The sequence below is a fragment of the Vidua macroura genome, chromosome 11, assembly GCF_024509145.1.
Source record: "Vidua macroura isolate BioBank_ID:100142 chromosome 11, ASM2450914v1, whole genome shotgun sequence".
Taxonomy (NCBI): domain Eukaryota; kingdom Metazoa; phylum Chordata; class Aves; order Passeriformes; family Viduidae; genus Vidua; species Vidua macroura.
Window position 1 is genome coordinate 14,050,649 of NC_071581.1, and position 19,804 is coordinate 14,070,452.

Genomic DNA, 19,804 nt, shown 5'->3' on the forward strand with positions numbered 1-19,804 from the left:
AATAAAATTGGCCTTGCTTAATTACTGCCCAAGCAAAAAAGCTAGAGTTGAACTGTATATCTGAGGAAAAAAATATTAATTAAGACCTCTATAATATACTTGTAATTCTGATATCATGGGAAAGTGATTCTGAGTTTTGCTATGATGCTGCCTGACAGGGCTCAGTGCTGCTTCCTTGCTTTTGATATTAGGAAAGCTGGTTGGGTGATCCCTCCTAGCAGATCTTGACAGAAATTAAAAATCCCCAAACTGAATATCTTATGTTGATGTTGATATACTGGTAAGGAGGTAGCTGTACTTAATGGAGCAACAAATTCTTCAAATTATTTATTGTTTCCTTTTGAGAGGAATTATCTTAATGCCAGTGCTTAAAATTTCATTTTGTTAATGTTGGTTGTCAGAGTACTTGGAAATTTTTTATAATTGTCACTCTTTAATGCTGTTGAACATGTTTAGGTGTGAAGAGCGTAGTGACTGTATTAAAAATTAAAATAATGGTAATGCAGCTCATCCTGAAAAAAGGTGATATACAACAGTCTCAACATAACCCATTGACACACTGGGTAGGTTTGGTCCTAGCATAAAAGTATTTCAGTGTGTTTGATAGTGATAGAATTGTTTATAATGTACATTTATTAAACTGGAGCTTTATATAGCAATCTATCAAAATACACATTGATAGCTAAATTAAATATGAATTATTGTAGGGGAGAAAGAGAGAAGAAAATAAATAATGAAAAAATAGTGACAGTCAAAGCAATGTTAAATTTGAATGGAAGAGGTGATGAATTAAAAGAATGCAGAACACAAAGTGATCATGTAAGGAGAGGAGCAGCTCAAGTACAATCACATACAGTGTCTCTGCCATAAAAAGAATAACAAATACACAAGAGATGTTATTAGATGTTCTCTGCTCTGTTTAGAGATTTTCTAAAACACTTCATAATGAATGCACAGAAAGTGGAAGTCACCTTAGCAAAAAAAAAAGGAGCAACAATATTTGATCTGAAAACTCTTCTCAGAAGGTTTTGTATCAGTGTCTGTTATGGTGTGAACTTCCAAGGAGAGCTTCTGCTGTGGGGTTTTTCTCCTTTATGTTACAGATTTTTTCTCATATTCTTGTTTTATTTTCCTTGAAGCTTATGCCATGCAAGTGTTTGCACAGATGGGCAGCCAGGCATGCAGGGTTCAGTAATAACAAATAATAATAGCATTTGACCTCTTTTGTCTGTACTGTGATAGCAACATGTATTCCATTAGCACTCTGCAGTGCTCTTGTCAAGATTCCTGGTTTTTCCTGCTGGATTCTAAAAGTATTTGTTCAAGTGATCTTGGAAAGTGTTGAGCTTTTCCCAAAGTCTTTCATACTTAGCTGTCATCAAGTGAAATTTTTAGCAGTTTGATTCAATCTGTAAGTAGAGGTGAATGAATCAATAAATGTTTAATGATTTTTATTGAACTAGAGAATCAGGAATATATACGTAAGAGAACTTTCCTCTTTCTGCAATATTTGTTTGTAAAATTAGATGAATAATACAAGGATCTCAATAGGACACTGGGTGCTGTCCTTGCAGTCAGAAACTAAAAGTATATTTTTTTACTTTCTGGAGAACTTCCTGTACTGTATGCCCTGCACTTACTCAATTTTTAAACTTGTGCATGGGTAGGAGGCTTGTACTATGCAAGTCACAGGTTGTTTATTTCTTTTTATTTTAACAGTGTGTATTTTAAATGCGTGTGTTATAGCACATTTTTTTCATATATAACCATGTGCCTAATTCTACTTATAGCATCACCATAATATAAAATATTGAAAAGGAGAACAAATATGATAGGAAAAGCCAGTGAATTTTTGAAATTTCCAAAATGTGAAAGGCTATTAGTGTGATATCCTAGTTCAAATCTAGAGTTGCAACGTGACAGTTCCAAATTTTGCAGCTGGTGCTTATCTGTGTGTCTGACAGAGCAAAGCTTGGACTTCAGTAACACACACTCTAACAATTCAAGTGTTATTTAGTTTATATATGCCTTAACAAAGACCCTTTGCAGTTGGAGTCATTACTTTGCAATCCTTTTAAGGAGAACTGTGAGCTTGCTAGTTCTCTGATCTTTATCCTATCCCAGCCTAATAGGGTAAGAGTAGTTGGGTAAATGACAGCAAAAGCCTGCTAGCAGCCTTAAATAAGAATCAGCCCAAATATGAACAAAGAAAAAAAAATAGAGAAAAGCTGTGGCATGTGTATTTTGGAGAACCCTGTTGTTACACCTTTGTTCAGTTTTCTATAGTTTGGGGATAGGAAGCAGGGACCTCCCATCTCTCTGTGCCACTGCTTTAGTAAACTCTCACCTCTATCCAAAATGGGGGATTTTGCTTCCTCCTTGCCTATTTCTCTGAGTGATTTTACTGTCTTCTGCTGCATTTTGAAATTGTCTAGACTAATATTCTCTGGGCAGTGCTGTATACTGGAGAAGTTTGGGTTAGAATTTCCTTGATCCTATAAAGGACAAAAAGCTAACTAACCATGTTGATAGATCAGTGGGGGAAGTAGGGAAAGCAAACAAATCATTAAATAAGTTACTGTTGTGAGCTGATACGAGAGGATTTCAATAAGAGATGCTTAGAGATTCTTTGAAAAGACAATGATGGAAGCTCTGTGAACCCTGCAAAGCAAAGATGGAGACTTATTTAAGCTACTGACTTCTAAGGAGATGAGAAAATCCCACTTTCAATGCTTTGTGTGGGGGGAATTCTTAATTACAAGAAACTTGTTGCTCTTTCTGTAGAGGAGAAACAAAGGACCAGCTTGTAGTGTTGGAAAAGTCAGAGGTGTAACACTAACTCACTTCCCTGGTGGCTTTCTAGCAAAAACATTTTTAAAGGCATTTGAGCGCCAAACTGTTCTTTGTGCCTTTGAAAAATCCCTTGTGTGAAATCAAGCGTGATTTAGAAAGGCTTATCATTTGGAAAACCTTTGATAACACCTCATACGGATTTCACAATTTCAGAACAAACAATCTTAATTAATTCTTAATAGCAACCTGCTTACAAACTCACTCCTGCTCTCTCAAATGCATTCTTAGTAAAGAGAAGGCCACAGTGAATGTTTGCATACCTGATGTAGATCCCTGAAAAGGATGAGTTGTGAGCAGTGCACCCTGAAAGAGGTGCCTGACAAAGAGCAGTGCTTCAGAGCCTTCTTGACTGTTACACAAATGTGTATTAAATCTTCCAGAATTCATCTCCATATTTATTCCAAACTGGATTTGCTGCTGGTGCTTTCCTTCATGTTTCCTTCCAAGCTTATTCCTACCTTCTAAACCATGCTGCTTTGGATCCTTGCTGAAGTCATTTGTTTCCTTGGCATCACATTTTAGTGGAGGTTTGTGTAGTCAGGGTTGCCTATCAGGTTGAAAGTTCTTATCAGTCTTGAGCTCCACATCACCACATAACTCCATGAAAGTCATTCCATGGAATATGCACAGGAACAATTGCTGCTCCTGGGGTACAAACTGGGTTTCCTAGTATAAAATCAGCTGTGTTGTTCCCTTATAATACTGGATCCATGGGGATCCTTGTGAGGCCAGTCCCTGGCTGCCACCCTGATGGGGCAGTAAGAGAGTTGTTGCTGCAAAAAGGTGTAAAGCCTTTGAAGACAAGATGTAGATCATAAAACAGTGATGGGAAGTGCTCTTCATGTGCTCATCAAATACCCATCTCCACACAAAAATACATCTTGGTGACTATTTTTAGAATCATCACGTCCAATAAAATGTCAGGGTTTTGTGTATTTCATTTATTTTCAATAATCCTACTTCTGCTGCTGCAGATCTGGGGGAGAGATGCTGCATTTATACCTTTGCTTAATGATAAAACTAGCTTAATCTTCTGATTTCAGAGCTTGTTAACACAAACTGCATTTGAAAATGGTAATTTTCCTTTAGTGAAACAGTGCTAATGGGGCTAAAACTTGCTTGGTAGCTGCATGACATTTTAAAGAATTTTGTGATTTTTGTGTGCCATGTGGCATCAGTTTACAGTACTCAGTGTCCTTTTTAAGGAATGCAAGACTAGAAGGGACCATCTGGGTTATCAAATACAAAGCCTCACAATTTCAGGCAGGGAGAAACAGACCTGGTGCAGAATGGCCCACAGAGTAGTTTTCTTTCAAGCATCCTCCCTTGCCAAATACAATAAAGTCATTCCCAAACCCTTACAACAAAGTAAAAAATATTTTTAATTAAGAAGAAAGAAAACTACCATGTCAGGTTTTATCAAGGCCAAAAAGAAAAGCTGAAGTGTAATGAATTGCATACAAGTTGGGAGAAAAGAAAGAGCACTTACAATTAACAGAGAACAGGATTCAGAAGAGTTGCAAATTCTTCCGGTTTACTTATTGCCAAGTGCATTTCTAAAAGCAAAAATGAGCACTACTTGGCACACAGGTTGTGTATAAATCTCCTACCAATTTGGAAGGGACACCAAAGCCTACTGAAGCATGTTTGTCCAAAGCACAGCGAACTATGATTCTGAGATAGAAGGAACATTTCATTTGATGGGAAAAATTATCTTTACCTTCATCTTTAAGAGAAATATAAACTAGCAATTATGAATAGATAGTCTAGTAATGCAGCTATTCATTGTAGCAATTTTTAGTGGTTTGATTTAAAGTTAATTTTGAAAAACAGCATCTTTTGTTCAGAGAAAGGAACTGCATGTTACCATAACATTATGCAGATCAGCTGCCATTACAGTAGCATTTATTTTAATAGGAGGAGGTTTTCCTGCTGTGAGGGGGACAGGCAGTTGTTTAGTTCCTTCTTGAGTGCAATTCTTTTTTCTGTCTTAGTGTCTCTTGGAAGTTATATCCTTTTTCCATATCTGTGAGACAGTGAACAGGTGTATGTATACTTAATGTATCTGGAGTTTCTTAATCCATAGGGGCATGTACTATATTGAATTAATCCCCAGAAGAGAATTACACAAGGGAAATTCCTCTTCCCTGGCCCTTTTTCCTTCTCGAGAGAGATATTAAGGATTAAGTATTTTTTTTTTCTTTGCATATTATCTGTGCTTACTTTAAATTAATTTTTGCTGCTTTTAGGAAGGTTTTGTATCATAAAATAAAAATAATTTAATACTATGAAGAAGTGTGAACTGGGAGTGTTAAATATACACCACAGTGAATCCACCAGTTCTTTACTGCAGCTTTTACGTGAGTAATGAAAAAATAGCTTAACAGTTCTGCTTATCAGTATTTATATATGCAAATACATCCAGGGATGTTGGTGCAGACCTACATGCTCATCAGTTCTTAGAGAAGAAGTCTTGGGTGAGCAAAGTCAGGAGTGTGGTCAGCATGGTGCAGGGTAAGTTCCCTCCTGAGGATGAGTTTTCCAGTGCTCCTGGTTGGTTTCTGTCACGTGTCCCAGCTCCTGCCTGTGACCAACTCCTCTAGCTCTTATTTAGATTTAGTTTAGGTAAAACTTTACTGATTTGATTTTGCCTAGCAGAGATTCAAAGATTTGTTTCTAAGTGTCATGATTAATTTATATAGTACCAATACTTATTCAATTTACAATATTAATAAATTACCTAAAAATGTAAAAAAATCCCATTAAACATACTACTATACAATTAGAACAGCAGGAAGGAAAGTTACTTAATAACTTTGTAGATGGAAACAGAAATTTTATTTAAAATAATGAGGGTTACCTCATGTTTCCATAAAGCCAGTGCACAATATAGGAAGTACAGAACACTAGATAATACATTCCAGAATGTTAAGAGGTAGAAATTAAAAAAAAAAAATAAAGCAGAATAAATAACAAAAGTAAATTAAAAAAAAATTAAAATATCCCTGTGTATGTCTCCAGTGTTTGTGGAGTTCAGATTTTTTTTCTTCTTAATGCAAAATGTTTCTGTCAAGGCAGATTCTTTCCAAACCCATGCAAAGAAATAGATTCAGATTCTGTTTCATCTCTCATGCACTGTGTAACTTCAATACTGAGTAGGGATTTTTTGCCTGTTACTATCTACATCTGGTTTAAAAACTGCCCTGTTGGAGAAAAAATTCTGGTTAGCATTTCCAGTGCAAGCACATAAAACAAAAAATCTGATAAACAATGCACACTCCTGAACATTTAAAAAAATGCTGAAGAGCATTTAACACAGAATTTCTGTGTGATAAATTTCTGAGTGATATTGCAGCAGCATTGTTCCTGTGAAAGGCAGCAATATCCTGCTGGTTAAATAAGCAGCATTACTGCTTTGTTGGGAGCTTCTTGATTTTTATGAATATAATATTGCTTGCTTCTTTTTTGTTGTTTCTCATTGTTTCTGTTGCTTTGCTATTTGCATGCAAAGGGTTACCTATTGCTAAGTTCCCCTCTTCTGTCTGCAGGAGACAAGGAGCAGCTTTCAAGAATCACTTTGACATAATTTAGTAGATTGTGCTGACTGCTAATGGTGTTTTAAATTTTATCTTCAGTATCTCAGGGTGCAATACTAAATATGAGCTGAAGAGTTTCAGCACACTCAGACTGAACAAACCTTCTCTGGTTAAAACTGAAAACCCCAGAAGTGACTGAGAAGCACCTTTGAGCAGACAGAGCCCTGCCCCTAGGAGATAACAACGAGAGATAACGAGGCTGGGATAAGTTGACTCTAACATTTATGTTTTCCCTCAGTAAGATAGAGAAAGAATTTGGAAGAATTAATTTCTTTTAATTCCTTCTTCTATTTACTGTATTCCCACGTGCAATTAGATAGAATTAATTTTGAAAGAGTCATTCTGGATCTCTGCATTTGCACAATGGTCTCTGCTCTTTTGGTAGCTGAACTGTCAGCTGGCTGACTTTGCTGAGAAGCTGGTGAGTGCAGGTTCAGTTACCAGGGGCATTATGAATCAAGGGATGATGCAATTCTACCTCAAGAGTCTGATCTTTCTGGGAATGCATTTCTAAGAAGTCCTCAGAAGTCCTGAAAGGTGAAGATTGCCCTACAAGAGACAAAGCCTAGCTGAAGGAATATGAGAAATAATTGTAGCCCTAACACAGCAGCAGGTAGCTGCTGCATGAATCTGTTTTTCCCTTAGCCCTTAGGTCATTGCAAGTGATGCTCTTCAATCTGTTTCTGATGACAATTCACTGGAGGAGTCCAGTGTGGGTCTTTACAGAGAAAAAATATGAATATGCTGAACGCTTCCAAATGGTTCTTTGGGGTATGTGTATTTATTTACTTTGTCAGAATTTGTTTTAGGGGGTGGGAGTGGGAAGCTGAGAGTAGATAACAGTAGATGTCTTTAATGTGAAATAGTTATGGCTGCTGTGAGCTGCTGCTCCTAGTATGAGCCTTCTCTGTGATCCAAGCATAGCATCTGTCTTCGCTGTATTCTGCATTTGCACTGACAAAATGATTCTGAACTTAGGATCAATAAGCTGAGAGAATTAGTCATTATATATGAGTACTGTGTTTTTTCCCAGGGAATTTAATCAGTAACACCATACACAATTAATTTGAACAAATCTCAGCAGGGTACAATGGGATCAGGAGCAAGAATATATTCTTAACAGTCAGGCAACACCTACAATAACTGTTCAGATTAAAATTAGAATTTGAATTAAAATTCAAGTGATAGCCATTTGCCTTTAACGAATTTCTTGGAAATAATCACTGCTGAAGTACATATTAAGCCCTTTCATTAACCTCTAAAAGAATGCCTCTAAGTGCTGCTCCTTGGCTGAGATGTTAATATGCTAGTCATGCTGATGACCTGTTCACAAAAGCTGAATTACCAGCTGCACTTGCATTGATCTACAGATGAAGAGTGCTATTTCAGAGCTATGGTGTTCTCCAGCTACAACTGTATGCAATTATTTGAGTGATAATACAACAAACATTAATTATGTTGATGAAAATGCATCCATTTTTAATATGATGAGTATGAAATATATGATTTTATATATATGGTGGGAAATCTTATACAATGAATAATAATTTTTTCATCAAAGGCACCAAAATAGACAGTTACTGCACTCATAAAAGGCTATAGTGAAGGGGTGAGACACAGGGCAAGAAATTGACTGATCTCAGTGGGGAGAGTTGCTTGAGTAGCACTGCACAGCTGATTGTTGCCTCATGAAATAAAACTGCCTATTTTCAGAGGACAGCTTCTCTTCGGATATGCTGACTAGCTGAGCTTCACAGCTCATGGGTCCTGAGCAGGGAGGTGCCTCCCAAGCAGACTGTGCCTCAGCCCGAGGTGCATGGCAGCACAGAGCTCAGGCAGGACTGGCAGACGCGCAGTGAACCAGCAAGGGCACCCAGAGGCTCAAAAGCTCCTGTAGGGGCAGGTGGCAGGTGCAGGAGCAGAACTTCACTCTGCTCTGGGCCTTTGCTCCTGCTGCTGGGAGGTTTCTGGATCATTGTGTGTGCCTGTGGTGTGCACTGGGCAAGGAGGCAAAGGCAGGGGCTGAGCTGGGAGCGTGGCTGACACAGATGTCAGAAATGGTGAAGCACACCTCAAGGTTTCTGAATCACTGCTTTGTCCTGTGCTGCCTGCCATAACCTGGTCATTACTCTGGCCATGATGTTTATCCTCCTGATACAATAGAAGAAAATAATGCAAATTCTGTAAATTTACAGTGTTGGGTTTCTGTGGAGAGGTCACCCTTTGTTCTGGCCTGGCAGTCCAATTAATAGCAGTGATGGAATTAACTGTCTCTTCGAGATGAAAGCTAGTGATGAGACACATCTCTGATTCGTTCTTGTAATATTTCTCTTTAATTTAGCATATCTTGAAGGTAGGGTTTTAAGCCTAAAAGCAGGTAGGAGTGCTATGTTGAAAGCAGACATATGCTGTATAAAGACAAACAAGTGGAAACAAGGTGTATTAGCAGCACTCATGTTTGTGTGCATTAAAAGAAAACCGTGAAACAGAAAATGTTAGGCAGAGTTAAAAAGAAAGGCATGTTGTAATATATGGGCTTCCTTCTGTGTGAATGGCAAAGTATTTTGTTGGTGATTAGTTTTTACTTGTGTAGTTATACCTGACCTGTTCCTGTTGGGGGAATTTCCCTAAAATAATAGTAATAATAATAATAATAATAATAATTCAGTTATACTCCCAAAATATGAAGAAATATAAATAATTCAAAGGATTTTTATAATGAAAAAAGATGTGGTCATATAGCCCATAGGGAAAAAGAAATGGGACAAATATGTTCAATACTTAGTACATCACTAAAAACTAGGGCCAATAGGTTTGTATCATAAAACAAAACAGCTGAGTCACACATCTTGTGTTGTGATTACTTTTAGTATTTGATGGGAAAGTTTCCTAGATTATCTATTTATAAATAAGAGTTTTTTCATTGTAAAAAATGTCTGTAACGTCTGTCCTAGTCTCACCATATGAAACTGAAATGGCAGTAGATAACCCTCATCAGCTTCCAGCCTCCTTGTATGAGGCACAGTATCAAATAATCCTCAACTGTTCCTCATTCAGTATTACTTGAGTCCTTTACTCTGAGATTTATCTTAAAATATAGTAATGGTACTGATGAGTGTTAATCTGCTTTTTCAAATATTTTTCAAAACATATCCCAAGATTACAAAAGAAGGTTTTCTTCTGTGCCCCAGTGGGGAGGTTGCTCGTAAGGTCCATGCAGGGGTAGAAAAAAGAAAAAAAATAGAAAAATTAAAAATTACTTTTAGAAATTTCCCCTCAGAAAGCCAATAAACCTTTGAGTTATTTCAACTTTTCAAATATTATACTAAGCCCAACATAGTAGAGAAATGGCTTGGGTTGAGCTCTGTCCTGCAAAATAATCACTGTCTGTGCTGCCTGGAGTATTTTGGAGTTTGAAGATCCTGATCTTTTTTCCTCTACCAAGTCAAGTTTTCCTTTGTAGTACTTCTTTCCCATGGCTGTTGCCACAAATAGATAGTATGAGTTTCTTCAGAGACTGACACTGATTGTAGCTGATTTTGGCATTCTTGAAAAGCCACAGCTACAATCTGAGAAAGGGTTTGTTGCAAATCTGTTGTGTGGATTGGTGGGTATGAGCCATTGTAGGTGGACTTGGTGAAGAACTTTGGTGAAGAAAATAGGCTCCTAACTTAACATACACTGGGAACTGCGAAGTATTTTACATAAAAAGTCATGTATAAATATGTGTTACATAACCACAGCAAGCAGCTGTGATGGAGCTTCTGAGGGGCCTAGGACAGGCAGCGCCCACAGCCTGCCTGGAGAGATCAGTGTCAATTACAAAAGCAGTTGTTTCCCCAAAATTTGTTTGTCAGAGTTCTTGCAATTGAAAAGAGGGATGAATGTGATAAAACAAGGCAGCTATTTGGTTTCCAAGAAATATTCACAAACATAGAATTAGTGCTTTTATTTGTTGTTGTTCTGCTTTGTTTTCAGATAATGCTGCAGGACTGAAAATACTGGGTTGTAGAAAGTGGAAAATCATTTAAGATTTTATTTTATGTAGAAAATGGAAAATTACTTAAACCTGCATTTAAGTTACAGTTGCTTTCAAAGAACACCTCTGATCTGGAGGAGTGGGTTTGGAATGGAAGTGAATTTGCTTTGAATTTACTTCTATTTACACCTTCCTTTCTTCTGTTAGTTGCTTATAATTTCGTTGATGTATGTACCAGCGGTGTATATAAAAACATGGTATGTTAATGACATAATTAATATGCCAAGCAGCACATGAAGGCACCTTCACAGGTTTGTGGTTTACCAACACTGGTTTTACAAGATTAGGCTGGAGCTCTCTGACTGCCTGATGTGAGTTGTTTACTCAGTCTCTCATAATGCTGAAAATCAAGTTGTTGTCAGCTGAGGGAGCAGCAAAGTGTTACCATCTTCAGTGCTTACCAGTTGGGCTTCTTTGCCTTAGTGAGCCTGTCATAATTTTCAATTAGTTTAAGGATAATAAATTCAGAGAGCAATTTTGATCTCAGCTACAAAATTACTTGTTTAAATGCTTAAGACAGTTGGAGATACAAAGGAAAAATTATTCATACATAGAAAAAAAAAAAAAAAACCCAGAACACAAACATTTTTCAATTTAGTAGAAGAGATTTTTGTCTTTGAAGATTGAAATGACTGGATCTTGCAGGTAATGGCCTTACAGCTTTTGGCCAGTAGTCCAGTCCATCCCAACAGATCAATAATCCTTTTAAGCAGAGTGAACAGAGTAACCAGCTGGCAGTGCCAGTGTTCTGTGCCAGCTCAGTGACCTCAGCCCAGGCCCTGACCAGCCTGATAACCCTTACTACAAAATGCAGCAGCAATATTTAAGGACTTTGTGGTGGTTTTGGCTGTAGGGTGAATGAATGTGGCCTGTAAATGAAAGCCTTCTGCTCCCTAGGAGAAGGTGATTCATTTTAGAGTGGCTGTGTGGAGTGTGCTGTTCCCCAGGTGTCTCTGTGATAGCACTCTGCTATTCACAGCTAGGGCAGCTATGTCTGCTGATCAGGTTGCAAGTTGTTGTCCTTTTGTGTGAGAGGTTTGCTGTTTAATTACATAGACATAAGTGATTTCTTGTCACCTGTAGCCAAGGCACAGCGGAATTTGAAGTTCTGCTGTGCTTGCTGTACAAAATAGTTTTATGTCACTTACACAAGGCCTCAGGTCTCCTGATTTAGCAGCTTAACACCTGTCAGATTCATAGAACAAAGTCAGAATAAAAATTAATGTTCTCTTTTGTGAATTCTCTTCACTAGAGGTAATCCAAAGGCTTTATTTCTTCAGTTTTGCTGGTGCATTTACTGCACATAACAATAATTATCTGAGATAAAAATCTACCGTACTTTGACTCCCATTGATAGTGAAGCTCATTACACCCCCATTATAATTATTACCCTCTTTATGTATACCTTGTTAAACACTTCAAAAGCTGGCATCCAGGGGATGCTGTTTTAAGAAACTATTTAAATGATCAGGATGAATTATGTAAGATATTAAAAGTATGTTCCTTCTGCATCACTTCAAATCTTTCAAAATTTGGGGTGCATAATAATCAGAATTATACAAATAATATTATTCTGTCTAACAGTTCTCTGACACTTTCCCAGTATGCATTTGCTTCACTAATGCAAATTTATCTCTGGGAGCAGTCCTACTAAAGGCAGTATAGGAGTAAAAGCCATGGCTAATAAACAAAGGATATCTCTGCCTGCAATACTCAAGTAAATGTATGTCTTGAAAAGTGTAGCACAGGCTATGGGCAGCCAGGAGAAATAGAAATGCAACTAATAGCTAATAAGGATAATTACAAAAACCTCAAACCCCAAACATTTGTGTTTTATCAGTGAAGCTGTACCATTCAAGACACGGACTCTTGGCTTCTGGTATGTGACAACTTCAGCTGTGTAGTGGGGATCAGTTAAACCAAAGCCACAGAGATTACCACTGTCAGAAATGTTACTTTTCACAATTTACACCTTTTTCCTTGGCATTTCTTTGGCAATTGTTCTGTGACATGCAGGAGATAATGCAAACTTAGACTGAAATATGATTTTCATTTCAGTGCTGAAGAGCTTCACTTCCAAGAACACAGCATTCAATATATGAAAGCCTGTTTTTCTATTAAAGACAATTGAATTTTTAGAAATGTATTTCTGCTCTGCAAAATGACTCTTAAAAATTGAATTCTGAAGTGAATCATAGGGCAAAATGAGTTTATTTAATAGCAGGACAAGACTATGTTGGTTTGGAAAATGTAGCAAAGGTCTCTACAGTTTAGGCATTGCTATTGACAGTTCTTCTGTGTGGGTTCTGTACTGTTTAGCAGTTGCATGAACCTGATAATTTACACAGATATTTTACATGCCTGAGGATGCTCTTTGTAAATAATGGACTGCAGAGTTAGTCCAAAGAATGAAACAGACTTGACAAATACATCAATGCAGGTCTTGTAAAACCAAACCCCTGTTTAACTCACTATGGTTAAATTGGTTGTGAAGAGTTTACTAAAACCAACCTTTTAAAAATAGTTTGTTGCTTGTACTGTGAATATGCATCAGAGGTATGGTTAAAAAAAAAAAGGCGGGGGGCAGTTTAAAACATTTTCTGACCATATTTGGACCAAATTTTAATGCACTTCATTTTTTACCCCCCTGGAATAGCAGTATCTATCCATAGTAATTTTTTTCTGAACCATTGCAACAGTAAAGCTTACCTGAGTGAGTGAAAGAAGCAATAAGATCTAGGATGTTTGCTTTGCATCCTAAAACTAATACTGAGATCAAGTTGTTTATACTGGAGGTAGGCCCAGGTCTATTTTGGAATCATCACTTCTGATCCTCTACAGTTTTGTTATTTGGACTGAGATCTTATTTAACTTGTCTTATATTCAAGTGTATGAAAAGATCATGCATGGAATGCCATGCATGAAAATCTAATCTGGAAATACCACGCATTTGTGCACACAGCTTCTGGTTATTTATTAAGGATCAGCTGTTTCAATTAAACATTTTACTTTTGGTCACAATAAAAAACTAGTAATAGTTTGACTCAGTTGACATTTTTAAAAGCATATTAAATATTTAAACATTTTTTTTTCTGCTGATGGCTTAGAGAAGCGTCTAGTTACTTCATTTTTTGGTGATCACATAAGAACACTGCAGAAGGTATTTTTAGATGTAAGCTAACACTCTGTCCCTCTTCTGGATATAGGAAACTTTCTGATTTCATTCTAGTTCCAAGAGTAAATAAAAAATGGGGTGTGAAATGAAATATCTGTATATTGCTCTGATCTTTAAAACGCATTTAATAACAGAAAAAACTACAAACATTTGCTGTATTTTTAAGGAAATAAAAGTCCACAGGATAGTGAGGTGAACTTTGTATCCCTATATGCATACCCCACTAAAGTAGCTGCTCATTTGCATTCATTCCTTGTTTTTATTCTTTTATATTTTTGCCAGATTCTGTTACTGGGTTATGCTACTCTCTTGATTTAGAAGTGGTAGAATTTTGGCTGTTTAGCCTAGCTTCTCTTGTTTCTTTTCTAAATATGGACCACTTTGATTAACAGCAGTACAATTTTGATATTTCAGGTGTGTTATGGATTAAACATACATTTGTATACTACAAAAAACAAGATTACCCTTTATTCTTGTTTTTCCACAGAGATATAAAAGCTTCTGGCTCAGAACTAAGATTCCCCTCTCCCTATCCCACCTCAAATTTTGTGTTCACTTTTTTCTAGCAAGTCCTTTCCCAACTCATGCAAAAAAGCAGTGATGTCTGAAGAGCAGCAATCTCTGAAACCTGGAACCTGAAATGTTGAAAGTGTCGAGGCATGAGCCAGGATCTGCTCTGCCAGCAGAAAATATGGGAGACTCTTGGGCAATTTAATGTAGAATGCCAGAAACCTGGTTCTTATCAGGCAATGTCAGAAGACTTCAAAGGTTGCTTTGTGGCTGAACATTGCTCCCTGTGCTGTAACAGTGAGGCATCCAGAACACACTGAGCATATTCTCAGTTTGTCAGGATGTCTTGGAAGGTGAAGAGGAAGGATCAGCATTTTCTGCGTAATGCAATGGTTAATAAAAAGTGAAGGAAATTTTAGGACATGTGGGAAACATATTGCAGTCTTTCTGTTTTGCGTTCTTGTGAGAGTCCAAAAGATTTTTTTCAAGAATGCCATTTTGGCATTTCAAAAAAACATTGCAGGGTTGTGGCGTTCCACCCTGAAGGGAAGGGAAGCACCCAAGATTTGTATATGCCCGTGGCTGAAATGGAACCACAAATGTCAGAGGCTTTTAAAAAGACAGTTTTATTGGTAAATTATACATTTGGCATGGAAATTGGTATGTTAGTCCCTTATCTTCTCGTGTAAACACAGGGGTGGATTTTGAATAAAGGGTAGAGTGAAAGAGAGAGGGAGAGACAGAAAGATCACCAGTGCTGGCTCCAGCATTGATCCAGCACCCTGGGATGTGCACACCAGGGCTCTGTGGAGGTAGGTTTTTATAGCTATGTTTCCCTACCCTGGAGGTAACTTTCTCTCTGTCTGTGCAAGCTGTTACAATGTGCAGTTCATTCTCCTTGGCGTGTCTGGAAATGGGTCAGAGCCCCTTGGGGGTCAGGGGCGGTCTTGTTTCCCCCTACTGAACCAGCCTTTGGTCCATGTCTGTTTCTTGACCTCAATCCCATGGCTGTGCTACGCTGTGCTTATTCCCAGGACCCAGAACAAGGACATTTGTCCCAGAAAAGTACTGCCCTACCTCCCTTGTGGCCCCTTCTGCAGCCCCATCCCGTTGTTTCTCTCAGCATGTCCTTGCCAGCGATCCTTGTTGGCTCCGTGGCTGCCGGTGTTTGAGACCTGCAGTCAGCCCCTCGTCCCCAGCCTTCTGCAGGGCTGTCTGTACAGATGTGTAGCAGCAGAATGTGTGGTGAGGCACTAGATTTTTGACATGGGTCTTTTTAGGTGTCCCTGTTCTGCCAGAGCTGCCCAGCCTAACAAGGAGGAGTGTGTTACTGTGGAGTAGCCAGCGAAGCCTCATAGTTAGAACAAGCCATGAAGCTTCCTGGAATAAACCTGGAAAAAATCTTCTCTCTGCTTTCTTAGGCGTGGTTTTAAGACAAGTCACCCCATAGATCTTGTGGTTTTAAATAATTCATTCTTGAGTATTTGAGAGATTAGTAGCTTTGTAATATCTGAGCTAAATTTAGCCATGCTTTATGTGAAGATGGCAACAAGTGTTCTTTTAGAGTGCTAAGTGATTGGATGGGATAATTAAAAAAAAAATCACATATTGCTTTCTGTCTTTTATGTGTCACTCTGTAAGAAGAAAATATGAGAGGATTGGCACACTTTAGTCTACCAGTGTATTGCAGTGACATGAATTTATAAATAAGTAAAATATTTTTGCTTGAATTTCCTATCACATTTGAAAAGCTGCAAGTGTCAAGTGCTCTGGGTTGGTTTTTATGTTGGTGGGTTTTCTTTTTTTGTAATGAGAATTTTAATAGATGTGTGTTTGGCTGTATGAAAATATGCAACAAAAGTACTCAGCCTATCTTGGGGCAATTTGATTGTAAAAAGCTTGAGTTTGAATTCTTGCATTTTTGTCAGAGTGGCTTGACATAGAAGCAAGTTTTGGGGGAAGGGCTTGGTATTTATGTGTTGAGTTTTGAGCAATGCTGGGTTTTTTATGATTACCACCATACAATTAGATCTCTGGGTCCTGGGGAAATACGCCTTTGTCAGTAGAGCTGGAAAATGTGAGTTAAGGAGTCTACTTTTGGGGTTTCCATGAAAACTTATCCAAGTTACAAAGGTTCTGCTTTTCCAATTTTCCATAAGTAAAACATGAATAAATGTACTTTAATTTTCTTTATAAGGGTACCTGTGTTTTAATTCAGGCACATTGTATTTTAATTTCCTTTGTAAAGTATTTTGAGAATTGTAGGTAAGCATTTTTTATAGAGGAACAGACATTTATTGGCAGGAATTTGTCTTGGATTTACTGTAGGTTAAGGTAACTTTTCTTTGGCACCTTTAAGAACAATTTCAACAGTATAAAAATATCCACTCTGGGGAAAAATGATTACTTTATACTTCTATTGGGCTGTCATGGAGTAACCAGAAGCCTGGAGGCTCAAAGTGCAGCTTGAGAAAGTACAGCTTTTCATTTTACAGGGAGTCTGTGCCCCTGATAATTTATGGGCAAGGCATGGCTGTAGTCAGACCTCTGTAGGATTTAGATGGTGAAAGATGAGTAGGGAAAATTTTATCTCCACTTCTGTCTTGTGCACCTAAAGCCAGTATTGTTCCATCTCACTGGGTTTTGTTAAACAAACCATCTACAAGGATCAGATTTATTTAGCCATTATTGAATTACTCCAGCTCCTGTAAAATACAAGGTTAAAGCACACTGAAAGGTGATTTTGTAAATAGAGCCCATTCTGTTTCTATTGTATAAACAGAGCTTAGTGTCACAGATTCATATTTTTGTAGGCTGCAGTTGTCTCACTACTGAAGTTCACCAAATAAGGTCTCAAAACAGAGTGTTTAGCTTTCCAGGTGCTGAGTGAGATCACCAAGTGGTCAGATGAACTTTTTTTGTCTATATCTTGCCTGATAGCAAAGCTTTTCTGAAAACTTAGAGCCCTCTGTATTTGCAGTTATTTTCATCTATCAATATGCTATTGATTCTACTTCTGACCAGTTCCCAAGGCCATAAATAAGAATTGATAATTTGGAAATATGTGACTGTCCCCTGTACAAGAAGAGACAGTTCTGCTGACTAGGAATTTTTCGTATGAATTCTGAAGTAGTTACTTTAACAATGCACTCAAATTTATATTTTAAAGTAATGTCCTTGCAGATCAGAACTGACATTGGTTGCTGTTACTTAGTTTGCATAACCATGATATTTTTAGAGGCATTCGTGGCATTGGCCCCTCTAAAATACAACAGAAACTGTCAGCCTGCTTCTATTTCCACTGAAATAAAAATAATTGAAGAAAGTTTATGGAGTCCAGATTTTTAGATGAGTCTTCATGCCCTCCAGTGAAGTAGAACTAAATGCCCTTGTAAAAAGTTCCCACATGGCTTGTGTTTGATTAGTTAGCTGATGTTCACAGGCTGGCACTGGTGCACTCACAGAATGCACAAAGCTTTGGAGGTGTATTTCAGAATTTGGAGCTGTGCTGGTGAAGTTTCCTGGGTTTGGGTCGGGTCTCCAGGGAGCAATTAGTACAGCTGGTGTGTAAACACAGCATTCACTGCTGGGAGTGCAATTTATATTTGTGGAGTAAAGAATAAACCTCTCCTAGGCTTGAGAGATGTGATGTGGCCCTTCTGCATTTATGACTCTGGATGTAAGTTTTGAGCAGGTATAATCTGTTGTGTCAGGGTAGACCCAGTGTTGCTTGCAGGAATTTGAAAGCTGATTGTTTTCTGCAATAATGCATTCAGATTCAATTTTTCATCCATGTTGAATGAAAAAAGGGACAAAACTGACATGTTTTAACACTTTTCAATGGGTTATAATTGTTAAGATCTTTTTTTAACCTGTGTTTCCACACATTAGGATAATTGAATTTATACTTTTTTTAAAATTAAGTTTAAAGCATAATGCAATTTATTTAGGTAGCAGAAGGTGTGTGGGTATTGTTTTTGGCCTAGGTTCAGCTCCCTTAACCTGTGGTTAATAACAGCACCAAATCTCCTTCAATGTACAGCTTTTAGAGCCATTCAGAGAGGGGCATCACTGACATTCCAAGGGTTCCTTAAGAAAATTTAGCCCAAGTGCTTGATCCCTCCTTGTGTAGAACACAGATTGCACCATCACAAGTCTCCTCCCTCAATATGCCAGAGACCTGAGCAGCTCCCTGGACTTGTAGGGGTGCTTGGGGTTGTTTTCTGCAGACATGTGCTCAACTGCTGACATCTCTGCTATTCAGGGAGACTTGTAAATTCACACTTCTTAGTCTTTTAGTTTTTACAGGTTAGCTCAATTAAGTTAGACATCTTGTTTATACTGATTCTTGCCTGTTGCCTGCCTATGGACAAATAGAAAAGCTGCAGAGCAGCCTGGCAGTGTTTGATGACCTTCTTTAGAAAGGAGGGAGAGAGTTTAGGCAGAAACTGGTAAATGAACATTGCAATGGCAAGTCTGCAAAAACACTGTCCTCCTTCCCTTCTCATCCTGCCAAATCCTTAGTTTGAATGGATTCTGCTTTATTCATCAGTACCAGTGATTCACCAAATTCAGCTTCTCATACCAAGAGAATCCATGTTTTTACTAAGTTTTTACAAAGATTTTCCTAAGCTGTAAATTGGTACTGATTTAAGTGGCAGTTAAGGTGAGCCAGTAAGTTCTACTTAAATTCCCTTAGCCTGCTTTGTGAACTCCTTCATGGAATGAGTCCCAGCCAGGATGACAGGATTTCAGTTAAAACATCAGGCTGTGAAGTGGTCACAGGGGAACAAGAAAACATCTTCATTAGAGCCACTGACCCCTTGAGATGGCTGCATCTCTGTAATTACAGTCATGTAATCAAGCATGGAAAGCAGTTCACGTGGTTTTGGCCTTTTGGAGTAGGTTTTTTTCCAGAAGGTTAGCTAGCTGTTGAACTAGACTCTAATTAAAAGCATGTATAAGAATAATCAGGGGAACAACACTGAATAAAGGAAGGAAGATTTTATGAAGTGTGTCTGGGAGGAAAACCAGACGAGAACAATGAGGAAAGCAAAAATTAAGTTGTGGTTTGTCTAATAAGCCTGAATGATGTGAGAGCCTGAGTGAGAATTCCCTCAGTTACCTCAGATCTTCATTTCACCTGTGCTCAGTTACAAACACCGATTTTTGCTGTTTCACATGGTGTAGTGGGACCATTTTTGTAAGATTGTTTTCTCTGATTCAAATTCCAATGACGATAAATCAAGGTAACAAAAAACCACAGCCTAAATAAACTGCTTTTCTAGAATTAATTTTTAGGTAAATATTGCTACAATTTTCACTGGAAACCAGCTGTCAGGATTCAAGACACACTAGTTTTAATTAATATATGTAAATTATGATGTGAAGTTACCCATAGGGTAACTTTCCAAATCAGTTAGACACTGATCAGCATTTTTATCCTGTTTTTAAATAAATAACTGTTCTGCCAGTGCTTTACTTATAGTTTTAAAAATACAGTTGATATTACTATCACCTTTGAAGAAGTTTTAGTTGTCTGAATTTGAAAGTGTATTTTAGTTTCTAAGCAAAAGGAAGTTAGAACTTTTCTAACCATTTCTAGACTGTTCTCATAACACTATTATTGCA

At 37.7% G+C, this 19,804-nt stretch overlaps 1 protein-coding gene across 3 annotated transcripts in view; it reads left to right on the forward strand.

Moving 5' to 3' along the window:
- The window catches only part of SMPD3 (sphingomyelin phosphodiesterase 3), a 102,044-nt gene that overhangs the window by 44,021 nt on the left and 38,219 nt on the right, over positions 1 to 19,804 (forward strand). The window contains exon 1 of one of the 3 annotated variants that reach the window (XM_053987215.1): positions 14,934 to 14,985. The exons of the other annotated variants lie outside the window; for them this stretch is intronic. The gene's annotated coding sequence lies outside the window, so the exon portion shown is untranslated. Of the gene's footprint in view, positions 1 to 14,933; positions 14,986 to 19,804 lie in introns of those variants that run through there. 3 annotated transcript variants of the gene reach the window in all.